This window comes from Apodemus sylvaticus, chromosome 2, assembly GCF_947179515.1.
Source record: "Apodemus sylvaticus chromosome 2, mApoSyl1.1, whole genome shotgun sequence".
NCBI classification, from domain to species: domain Eukaryota; kingdom Metazoa; phylum Chordata; class Mammalia; order Rodentia; family Muridae; genus Apodemus; species Apodemus sylvaticus.
The window spans coordinates 61260801-61272906 of NC_067473.1; the positions used below are offsets into that span (position 1 = coordinate 61260801).

Below are 12106 nucleotides of genomic sequence, written 5' to 3' on the forward strand. Positions count from 1 at the left end.
TATAGTTGCTAAGGTCTGATGCTGTAATGGAGAGTGATCTAGAGAGAATTCATACCAGTAAATGTGCCTAACATGTACAAAAGCTACTTCTGATAAAAGAGACATTGCTCAGTCAACAGAATCAAAAAAAAAAAAAAAAAACATGGCTGGAGGATCACAGGAATGGGGAGTGAACAGATGGTTCAATAAAGTGTCACAGTCTTTTGTTCTATTCCTTACCAATTATCAAAGCTGGAACCCATGGATTGAAGGAGCAGGAAGGGTCCCTGGGACCACAGCAAGGAACATGGTAATATGTCACTGTATCTAATTAAGAGGACTCCTGGCCATAATGTAGGTAGTTAAAAACTGAAGAGAGAGAAATACTCAAATAATCTGAAGAAAATTGGTAAATGTTCAAGTGAGCACACCTATCCTGATAAGGAGGCAACATCATTGATCGATAGTACAGATAGCCAGGGTGTGAAAGGCTCAGGTTTTGTGATGTTGGTTGTTGTTGTTGTTGCTGCTGCTGCTGCTGTTTTAGAAGACACAACATTCTGAGCTGAGTCCCAAGCAAAGAGAAAGAGTAAAAGGGGAGAAGGAATGGAAAGGAAGAAAATGAAGAGAAGAGGGGAAGGTAGCAGGAAGAAAGGGAAAAGAGAAGAAAAGGAAAGAAAAGACAAAGAGCAGAGGGGAGTGACTGGGACAGGGAAGAGGATGGCAAAGGAAGTCCACCCTGGACCAAGGCTGATTTGTCCGTGTCTGTTCTGCCTGGCCTTTAATAAGAGAATAAAAACAAATACACCTGATAACTCGCAGGTGCCAACGCTATTTTCTGGGTCCTTTGTGGAAGGGCCCACACAGCAACAGTTCCCAGGTGAACCTCATGAAACCCTCCCAGCCACACATAAGTCAGAACTGATGTCCCCTCAAAACTACTGCTGTTAGGTGAGTTCTGGTGGTTAAGTTTGAGAGTTATGACAACAGTATTGTTTTTCAAATTTACTTATTTTTCTCTGAGAGTGTATGTGTGCCTGTGTGAGATTGGAGTGTGTGTGGTATGTGGTATATGTGGGGGGGGTGTGGTATGCATGTGTGGTGTGTGTGTGGTGAGCATGTGTGTGGTATGTGTGTGATGTGTGTGTGTGGTGTGTGCTGTTTGTGTGGAGTGAATGTGTGTGGTGTATGTGTGATGTGTGTGTGTGTGTGGTGTGTGCTGTATGTGAGGTGTGAATGTGTGTGTGTGTATGTGGAGCACATGTGTGGTGTGTGTGTGTGTGTGTGTGTGTGTGTGTGTGGTATGTGTGTGTGGTGTGTGTGCCTGTATGCATGTGTGCATGTGTGGTATGTGTGGTGTGTGTGTGCGTGTGTGTATGTAGAGGCAGAAGCTTACACACCTACATGTTCCCACTCCATTCACCAGTCCACAAAAAAACAAGATGCAACTGAAGCCAAATGCAGAGCAAGTGTGAACCGAACCAGGGTGCTGTGATGTGTTACCAAACTCAGGTGCTTTCAGCACTTAGTATATGACACATAGTTATTGATTTGTTGGATAAATTATTTTCTGGCCCTCTCTGAAAGGAAACTTTAAAAAAAACTATGTGCATTCATGTATAGGGTTAGCAATATATTTTTTCTAGGCTCGTAATTCCCTTGGACATAATCCAATTGCAGTGACATGTACTGAACCAATGAACCCTCCACCCATCACTTGTTCTGTCAAGTCAGTGACATCATGTTAAAGTGAATGAACAGGAAATGCCAGGTACATTGAATGTCTTAGAGAGGAGAGAAGGTAGGCAGACAAGCCCTACCATCACGGTACTCAAATCAGTGAGGCCTGTGAGATTCAGGGAGTCAAGGCATGCTAAAATATTCTCTCCATACAAAGAGCAAATGATTGCATTTCAACATTTTTGTCAACTTCTTTGGTTTTTACAGACAGTATTTTCCACATTCAAGAATACTGTCTGTCATGATCCACTTAGTGGGTGATATTAAATGTTTCTAGCTTACAGCGGAATCCAAAACAGAAAAGAGCTTTGCCACAGGCCCTCGCTGTAGCAGCAGCAGCCCTGCCACCCTACATATTTAGAGGGGCAGGAGAGGAAAAATGATTCTTGTGGCACAAGAAAAATTACAACACAGACTCTAGGATTCCAAAACAAGGACATATGTCCTCTGCAAGAAAGGACCATAGACCTTGTAGAAGCAGCTAGTGTAGCATTGTTATGCATTGGTACAGGAATACCTGGCCAAGAGTCACCAAGTGTCACAAGCTAGGTTCTGTCATAAAGACTGAAGTGGAACTATCTGGAGTCTGGCATGCACAGGACCAAGAATCCACTAGAGTATCTCAGAAGCTCCATGCCATCTCTTGTTACTGAATCAGGTCTTCTGGACACTCCCACGAATAAATATATAGAAAACGTTGTTGTCCATCCAGAAGAAGAGGAAGAATCTGAAAGATCAGGACATGGATGGATCAACTTTGTGTGTAAGTTCAGGGCGAGGGACTCTTGATGCACAAAGTCTTCTCAGAGTCCTCCAGAGACAAAAGTGAGCCCTCTTCACCATGGGCATAAATTCAGGTGGAACTGAACTACTGAACTGTGTTCATTGTCTAAAGAGACTGACCAGACTTAGAATGACACTGAATGGCTTGGCTAATTCATCAGGCACATAGGAATAAAAAAAGCAAACAATCAAACAAAAACAAGAGGTCTGAAGAAGAGTCTTGTGGGTAAACAGATGAGAGCCAAAACCATAAAGATAATTGTCTTATATGTTCATTCCCACCAGAGAGAACTCACCTTGTAAGAACTAAAAACAGATTTAACTCTTAGTGCCACAGCCTGCTCTTGCTGGTCCCATTTGGTTCTAAGTGGACCACCTGCCGTTGCAGTGAGACATCCTCTGCTTAGGTCCAATGACGTAGCTTCCTCTTACCAACAATGAGCTAGCTGCTGTCACTGCTGAATGAGAATATGACCACTAGATACACCAGTCCTGTCACTTAGCATCCCTCCCAGAAGGTCTGCAGTTGAAAGGCATGCAGTGGTCTTCTGGAGCTACAGAGAACAGAGGCTTGAGCTCTGAGAGGTTATTCTATCAGCACCGTGCTCTGCTGAGTCTCTAGGACAAAACACACAGCTGAAGAACCTAAAAAGAGGGGGCAGAATTGTCCTAATATGTTTACTTCCTCCCACAGTCCCATGTGAGGAATTCGTTATTTTCACACTCGTAACTCTACTTCTAAGGTTCTGAGGTCATACGGGGGACACCTTCGTCATGAGATGTAAACAGAAGACCTCAGACCTCAAGCTACTGCTGTTCATCGCTCAGGACTTTGGTGTCAGGAGACCATTGGTCACTGAAAGGAGTCACTACATTGCTGAGACCACATTACTGGGGGAAAACAGTTGTTCTTTGACCATGGAGACTTGGAGACTGCGCCTGATACCTGGGAATCCTTCGTAACTAGGAACATTTTTCAGAACATGCAGAAAATTACAGAAGAAAATACCTGGGATCAAACTGCCCAAGAGGAGTGATCCTGTTCCCCAGACAAATAGGAGGCAGGCCATCTACTTGAGAGTAGCTTGTTGAGGGAGTGGTGAGCTTACCGTGGCTCTGTCATCAGCACTGGACTGGTCCATATCAAAATGGAATGCTGTTTTTACCATAATTGTCTCTAGTAAGCAGAAACTGATGTATAACTGGGAATCATTAGGCCTACACTCTAGACGTTTACCAGTCCTTCCTGGACAACATCCCAGTCCACTTGGATAAGCATTTAGACTTATCTGACTAAACAAATCTAGGTATCTGCTTGGAGTAGTTCTTCTCTACAGGAAGTTCTGTTTCTCAGCCAGCTGCTCAGTGTACATTTTTTTTATTGCTATAGAGACTGGTTTAAATGCATAATGGAAGCTCCCCCTTAACAAGGTACATCACTAACTCGTATATGATTTGTCATATTTCATCACACTTTATCAGTACTGAGATGGAACCCAACTCTTCAAGAATGCTAAGCAAATCATCTTTCATTGAGTTCCAGCAATGTTATTTCCTAATATTTTTGTTTTAGACTTTTATTTTATGTGTAAAAGCATTTGCCTGTGGGCATGCTTGTGTACCATATTTGTGCCTGGTTTGATCCAGGCTAGAAGAGGACCCTGGATCCCGGGGGGACTTGGGATACAGGCAGTTGTGAGCTTCCATGAAGGTGCTGGGAACTGAACCTGTGTCCTCTGCAGGAACAGCAAGTGTTCTTAACCACTGAGCCCTCTCTCCAGCCCCATGTTTCTCAGCTTTTTAATTGAAGGGGACTTTTCTGACATCACTGTCTGAAGAGTATGATGCTCCTCAGTTCTAAATCAAGGCACGGTGAGTAGTATGCTTTTCCTTAGAAACTGAGTCAAGAAAAGTAGCTTGAAAAGATGGTGAGGGTCAGAGCCCACAGAGAGGTTCTTTACAATGTAGACACACAGTGAAAGGAAAACTGCAGCACTTCCCCTTCCCAGCCTGGTCAGCAGAGGATGATCTCAGGAAGTCCCTGCAATGTGCACAGTCCAGCTGGGAAAGGTCAACTTGCTGGTCAGTTTCTTTTAATCCTCTGGGCAGATTGCTCCTGTGCTCCAGCCCCCTTTCCGCTCACCCACCACGTCTCCTTCCAACTTTCCTTCCTTTCCCTATAATCACAGGGATTTTACATGTTTGGGATTTTTTTTCTTGCTTTATTTATTTACATCCCAAAGGCTGTGGGATTTTCTTTTAAATTTCTCTAATTATCTAATTCTAAGAATTCTCTAATTCTCAGAAGGGTTTATTGGGGCTCACAGATACATGGTGCAGTCTATCATGGCAGAGATGGCATGACGGCAGGAGCATCAGGCCAAGCAGTTGATCACATTGTGTCTGCAGCTGCAGAGAGGAGGAGGAGGAGAGAGAGAGGAGAGAGAAGGAGAGAGAGAGAGAGAAACAGACGGAGAGACCGAAAGACAGAAACAGAGAGAGGGGAGAAGAAAGAGGAGAGAGAGGCACAGAGAGACAGGGACAGAGAGACAAAAAACATGCAGACAGACACTCAGAGAGACACAGAGAGAGGGAGAATGCGGGTGCTCATCCCTCTCTCTCCTTCTCTCCTTTTTATTCACCGCAGGACTGGAGTCGGTGTAATGGTGCTGCAAGCATTCAGGGATAAAGCTTTCCTTTTGGAAACACCTCCCAGTCACACTCACAGCTATGTTTCCATGGTGATTCTGAATCCTGTCAAGTTACAATCAAAGATAACCACCATAGTAGGCTATTGTCAGGTAAGAATGGCATAAGTTTATACATATGTCATGCATTTTATATGCAGGTGTGTGTGTGTGTGTGTGTGTATGTGAGTGTGTGTGTGTATGTGAGTGTATGTGTGTGTATGTGTGAGTGTGTGTGTGTGAGTGTGTGAGTGTGTGTGAGTGTGTGTGTGTGTGTGTGTGTGTGTGTGGTATTTGCTTTGTCAACTTAAAGAGCATAGAGTTGGATATTTCCTTCTGATCAGATATGTGTTGCTTTTATTATTATTTGGGTATACTTTGAAATTGATTTTTCTTGTACAAAAGAGAAGTAGTTCTTGTCCCATTCTTATACACTGGACACCAGGAAGGCTTTACAGGAATTTCCTCATGATATCTTTGAGCCTTTGAATGAGACAGAAATGCAAATATTTCAAAAGTTTTTTGATTAACTTTTTATAGTTTGCTTTTCAACTGCTACATCTGAAACAGTCATATTATGGGAAGTCATTTCACTTGTGAGCGTATCAGATTACATTTTGGTAAAACTCAGAAGAGCAGCACACGTATAAAATGTGTGTGGAGATAAGGGTCGTGAAAGGTTAGAAATCAAAATTGAAGATTTATTACCAGGCTTATGCCTAGAGCCAGATTCTGGGGAACAAAAGGGGAAAAGAATAGAAGGGGGTATGATGTACAGCATTAAAGGGGAAAGGCAACAGGGAGAAGATGTGAGGACATTTGTCTTAGGGCCATTGGTCTCAGACCAGAAGAACCACAGCAGGAGTGAAGCTGATAACAGCTGGGACATCAGGAAGTGTCCTCACTCTGCCTGGGACATCAGGAAGTGTCCTCATCCTGCCTGGGACATCAGGAAGTGCCCTCATTCTGCCTGGGACATCAGGAAGTGCCCTCATTCTGCCTGGGACATCAGGAAGTGCCCTCATTCTGCCTGGGACATCAGGAAGTGCCCTCACTCTGCCTGGGACATCAGGAAGTGCCCTCATTCTGCCTGGGACATCAGGAAGTGCTCTCATCCTGCCTGGGACATCGGAAGTGCCCTCATTCTGCCTGGGACATCAGGAAGTGCCCTCACTCTGCCTGGGACATCAGGAAGTGTCCTCACTCTGCCTGGGACATCAGGAAGTGTCCTCACTCTGCCTGGGACATCAGGAAGTGCCCTCATTCTGCCTGGGACATCAGGAAGTGTCCTCACTCTGCCTGGGACATCAGGAAGTGCCCTCACTCTGCCTGGGACATCAGGAAGTGCCCTCACTCTGCCTGGGACATCAGGAAGTGCCCTCACTCTGCCTGGGACATCAGGAAGTGTCCTCATTCTGCCTGGGACATCAGGAAGTGCCCTCATTCTGCCTGGGACATCAGGGAGTGCCCTCATTCTGCCTGGGACATCAGGAAGTGCCCTCATTCTGCCTGGGACATCAGGAAGTGCCCTCACTCTGCCTGGGACATCAGGAAGTGCCCTCACTCTGCCTGGGACATCAGGAAGTGTCCTCATTCTGCCTGGGACATGAGGAAGTGCCCTCATTCTGCCTGGGACATCAGGAAGTGTCCTCATTCTGCTTGGGACATCAGGAAGTGCCCTCACTCTGCCTGGGACATCAGGAAGTGTCCTCATTCTGCCTGGGACATCAGGAAGTGCCCTCATCCTGCCTGAGACATCAGGAAGTGCCCTCATTCTGCCTGTAACCTGCATTTTTGGACTCTTCCAAGTATGGTGACTTGAGTTCACACACATCAATAGCCCCAGTAGCAGCATCCTGAAAGAGATGCTAGAGTGAGTCACCACTGAAGAGAGAGCAAAGGGTTCTGGAGTAATCATGGAGTAACCATGGCTGTGCCTAAGAGGAAACTGACAGGCCAAAGACTGGAAGGGTAACAACCACAGGATGAAAAGTCCACCAGAGGACTGCAGGGAAACCCTGAGCATTTTGTCTCCTTCTTTTTAATGCTTTTGTGATGCAAATAAAATGCAAAGGGCTGTAGATCTTAAATATACAACTCGATAAGCATATACCTGTGAAACCAGATCCACACACTGTGCCAAGAACATATTCATAGCCTCCAAAAGCTTTCTTCCACCGGCTTCATTTTCAGAAATAAGAAAGCTTATGCAAAGGCTGGAGGTGTAGCTTAGTGGTAAGATGTTTGCCTAGCAGTCTCAAAGCCCTCAGTTCAATTCCAAGCACCAGGAAAGCAAGCAGTCAGGTAACAGGCAAGCAGGCAAGTTAGGGAGGGAGGGAGGGAGGGAGGGAGGGAGGGAGGGAGGGAAGGGTGTGGGAGAAAGGAAAGAAGGGAAAGAAGAGGGGAAGGGGGAAGTAAACCAGCTTACATATGATTTACTCTCAGCAAAACGCCATGCGTCTAACACAGCACTGTTGACTATAGAGACCTTGCTACGCAGTTGATCTCTGAGACTCATTTTGTATGACTGAAACACTGAATCCTTTAACTACTACCTCCTCCTCCACCCTGCATGAACCCAAATGATAGTACATTAAGCGAAATTAGCCAGATACCAAATAAGGACACCATGAAACCACCTCCGTGCTCCGCAGAGAGTAACTAACGTGATGACTGCCGCCATCCTTCTTGCTCTCAGCCACAGACAGGAGAAAAGCCAGGCTTCTGGCCGATTCTTGGCAGGGTCCACACAGAGAGTTCAGATAGATTTTGTGCCAGTCTACACCTCCTCTGTGATCTTCTGATGACTAGTGGTGAAAAGCCACTTCCGTTGCAGCAGGACAAACATACAGGCCCAGTGCACACAGGCTCACCAGTGCTCATCCATTCCACAGTCCAATAGCAGAGTGTATGGAAAGTTGACTCTGGTGCACACACATTTTTAGATGCACACACTGTAGAATGGGTCTTTCATTTCTTTAATGGGACATGTCCCCGGTGCTCCAGATAAGCATTTACTATTATTTCTCAGCCCTATGACCTCTTTCACTGTGATTTCTCAACTATATCCCCTACAGTGTTTTTAATTACCCTCTCATTTACCTATTACAAAAGTTATTATATGTACTTTATGTGTGCATTTTACATACTACTTCTCGCATCCTTCTGAAATTAGTTGTTAACAGTATCCATTACAATCGAAGATTAGGTGTCATGTTTCCCTGTTATATATATTTAACTTTCTGAAGTGCATACATGTGAAAGGCCCATGTCCCATGAACAAATAATTCATATGAATGTGTCAGACCTAAGTTTCACTAAATATGGTATAAAAAACTGCTTTCAAGATTTGATGTATCGGGGGTGGAGAGATGGCCTCATGGTGAAACACACTGTTCTTACAGAAGATCTGGACTCAGTTCCCAGCACCCAGATGTGGGCTAACAGCTGTCTCTCACTCTAGTTCCAGAGAATCAGACGCCCTCTGTGAATGGGTACTGTATGCTTGTGGTGCAGAGACATATATGCAGGCAAAACACCTATACACATAAAATATAAATAATAGTTGTAAATGCTGTTCAAGAATATTTAATACTTTTAAATATTAAATATTTTTAAAAGCGACTTGTGAGTTTTTAAAAGCAGCTCTTTTGTTTTACAATGTTTTAATGTGCCTGATCAAAGAAACTCTCAAACTGTGATTAAGAAACATGTCTCTACAATTACACTAATTTGTAGGTTTAAATGTCTAGAGGGTCCATTCAGCTATATTCATTAATAGACTTTTCCTCCACATTTTGACATTTTAAAAAATAGCTCTAGACAACTCATTGCTGTAGGCATCTGAGCTGAATGAACTCAGTGAATATCATGAAGAGGAGTTAGTTACAGGCAGACTCAGCGTGTATCCTGGCTTTAAGGATAGACTGCTGATGCTATATCCCATAATACAAAGTCGCCCTTTATGGACTAGACTTGGGTTCTACTTTGCATTGGTTTTGGCCATTATTGACTGGAATTAAATGAAGATCTGTATGTTCCTATTTGGAAGGACATCTTAGCTGGTGAATCCTGTGACCCTGCAGGCTCCAGCCCCTTCCCCCTGTCAGTAGTCACCTCTGTGGTCCTCGTCATTTCTGTGGTTTCCCCGCCACATCTTCTTCCGTTTACATATTCTCTTTAGCAATCCCTCATCAGATTGAAGGATCTGAGTGTGAGTGTCTCATCTCTTTCTGACTCACATCTGCCTCTTTCATAATACAAAATTATGAATGACAATGCGAAACTATGCACAATGGTTATAAACTTGGTAGGTTGGGGTTAAGCGCATGTTAAAAAGCTATGCGATTCCATCAAGGGCACCCTCGTGGGATAGTTACAGCCATACACACGGATGCACATTCAAGGCTCCAGAGAACATCACTTCAAAGATTTATTTTATTGACAAATTAAAAAGTAGAGATTGAAACCACTAATAACCCACTAACATTCCTTTAAAATCCTCAGCTTATAAAACACTAGAAAATACATGCAAAATTAAACACAAATAAAGTTTTGTTTTTTGTGAAGTGCTTGTTTTTTCCAATCCTATCCCAATGACTAAGTTACAGAATAAGAGGACACACCCTCCCTCCCTCCCTCCCTTCCTTCCTCCCTCCTCTCCATGAGTGCTTTCTCCCTTTCCCCTTCCCTCTCTCCTTCCCGCCCTTCCTTTCTCCCTCCCTCTCCACCACCCTTCTCTCTCCTGTGTGTGTGTGTGTGTGTGTGTGTGTGTGCACATGAGGATGTGTGCTCACCTCTGTATGAGGGAGAGGCCAGTAGAGTTTAAAATCTAAGAAAGTATAAGAATTGGCAATAGTACTAAGAGAAATTACATAAAGCACCTGGACTTGAAGTGATTTTTCCAATCCATTCCTCTGTAAATGAGAACGGAGCCATTAGCTTGCCTACAGTCTAGGGTAGACGCTAAGATCCAGAGCAGGGCTATTTATTATCCAGCAAGGAGACACATACCTAAAAACATCAATCTCATAACTGCTTGAGCCTAAGACATTTTAGGCAACAGTCCTATAAACACAGGAGAGGAACACAGCCGTGCTATTTTACGGGAACAGTGTGTGATGAACCAGGACATGTCCACTGATACCCGTGCTGTTCGGTAAGCTGGGAGCTTTCGTGGATACTGCCTAAGAGCACTGGCCAGGGAAGGAGGCAAGGCCACAGCCTCACGGGGTACAGAGAGTCCAGCACTTTCCTGCCAGTTGACTAGGCCACCATAAAAGGAGGCTGCAAAGAAGATGCAAAAATGGTTCCAGGGAATATTCCACACAAAAGACAATGTGTTTATGGGTGAAGGAAATTCTTCCTGCTCTATTATAACCTGAACCTCTGAGTGATGTGAGCCATAGAGTTCTCTGGGATGATGTTTTTCCAAAAAAAGGAATGTATTCAGACACAGCATCACAATCCCATCCTTAACTCCAAAACTAGCTACCCTGCCTGTCAGTCTCTTCTTCCACACCCTCTTCTTCTCCCCACCCTTGTCTCTTCCCCATTATAGACAGCCCCCAATCCCTGAAGCAAAACACCATACACCCTAAATCAACACCACAGGAGAAGAGACACATGGACCCAGTGCAGGACACTCACATGAGACCAGAAGGCTGACTCTCCAGGCCAAAGCTCCAGTCTTTCTCCTACCCCCTTCTTTCTTATCCCCTCTCACTTCACTCTCCACCTTCACCACATTCTGCCTGTGCCCTTCCCAGACAAAAGAACTACTAACTGAAAGCCACCGTGTTGAAGAGAACAAATGGTACTTACTCATTACAATTGAAGGCCATGACCTAGAGCCTTCCAGCAAAGAACATGGTGACGAAAGGATACAACATGTTCTCTTCCCACAGAGCAAAATAGCAAAATCAATACATTTTTCCATGTGTCTCTACATCCTGCCCCAGACTACCAGTATTTCTGTATTAAGATCTCTTCTCTATATCTATCTCCTCTATCTATCCATCCATCTCTATCTATCTATCTATCTATCTAGTAATCAACTCAGCCTGATGCTTGACCAAAGGAGTAAGGTAAGTAAATAAATGAGCAATCTATTGAGGAATCTAGTCCCCAAAACATCACTTCCCTTGACTGGAGCCCATCTGCTTGCTACTGACAGACTCCAGGTAGAATCCATGCAGTGAGCTACACATTCACCATAGCAGTAGACATGGCATCTGGAAGGTCAGTCTTTGTACACAGGGAAACACAGTCTCAAGGAAGTCGAGGTCAGCACACTACTGAATGTGTGGCATTTCACAGCATCTGGTCACAATACCCACCAGGCCTGACCCACCTCACTCTTTCAAAAGGCACTGTACCCTGAGGGGCTTACAGAACCACCACTGAAGAAAACATCTTTTTTACCAGAGACTGGGCAGTGTCTCAAGAAAGTGACATTTCTAGATTCCAACTATGGGGTACTCTAAAGAGTTCTACGCAGCAATGTATGTCGTGATATATATTCCCACACTTTCGGATCAGCTTAACCACGATTTTATTTATTTATTTATGTATTTATTTATTTATTTATTTATTATTTTTTGCTGATCAAATGAATAGGCTGATCTAGTAACCTTCAGGAAAGTCTTTTGACAAAATAGGAAAACTTCAGTTTTCAAAATTCAACAAGTCCCTTGCACCACTGTAACCATAGCTGTGAAAATAAAATCATCATCTCCTTTTATTTAGATGGTCACTGTTTGTAGAGACTGCTAGAAGAATTAAAAAGAAGACTTGAAAAAGAAGTCCTCTCAGGAAAAAAACAAACAAACAAAAAACAAAACAAACAAACAAACAAAAAACAGATGCAGGGACATCATGACATTTAGAGACAGGACTCATCTACCTTGGGTGCTTGC

The 12106-nt window shown here is 44.0% G+C and overlaps 1 protein-coding gene across 3 annotated transcripts in view; it reads right to left on the reverse strand.

The window, feature by feature from the left end:
* Dgki (diacylglycerol kinase iota) overlaps positions 1-12106 on the reverse strand; it is a 453557-nt gene that overhangs the window by 230202 nt on the left and 211249 nt on the right. The gene's annotated exons all lie outside the window — the stretch shown is intronic.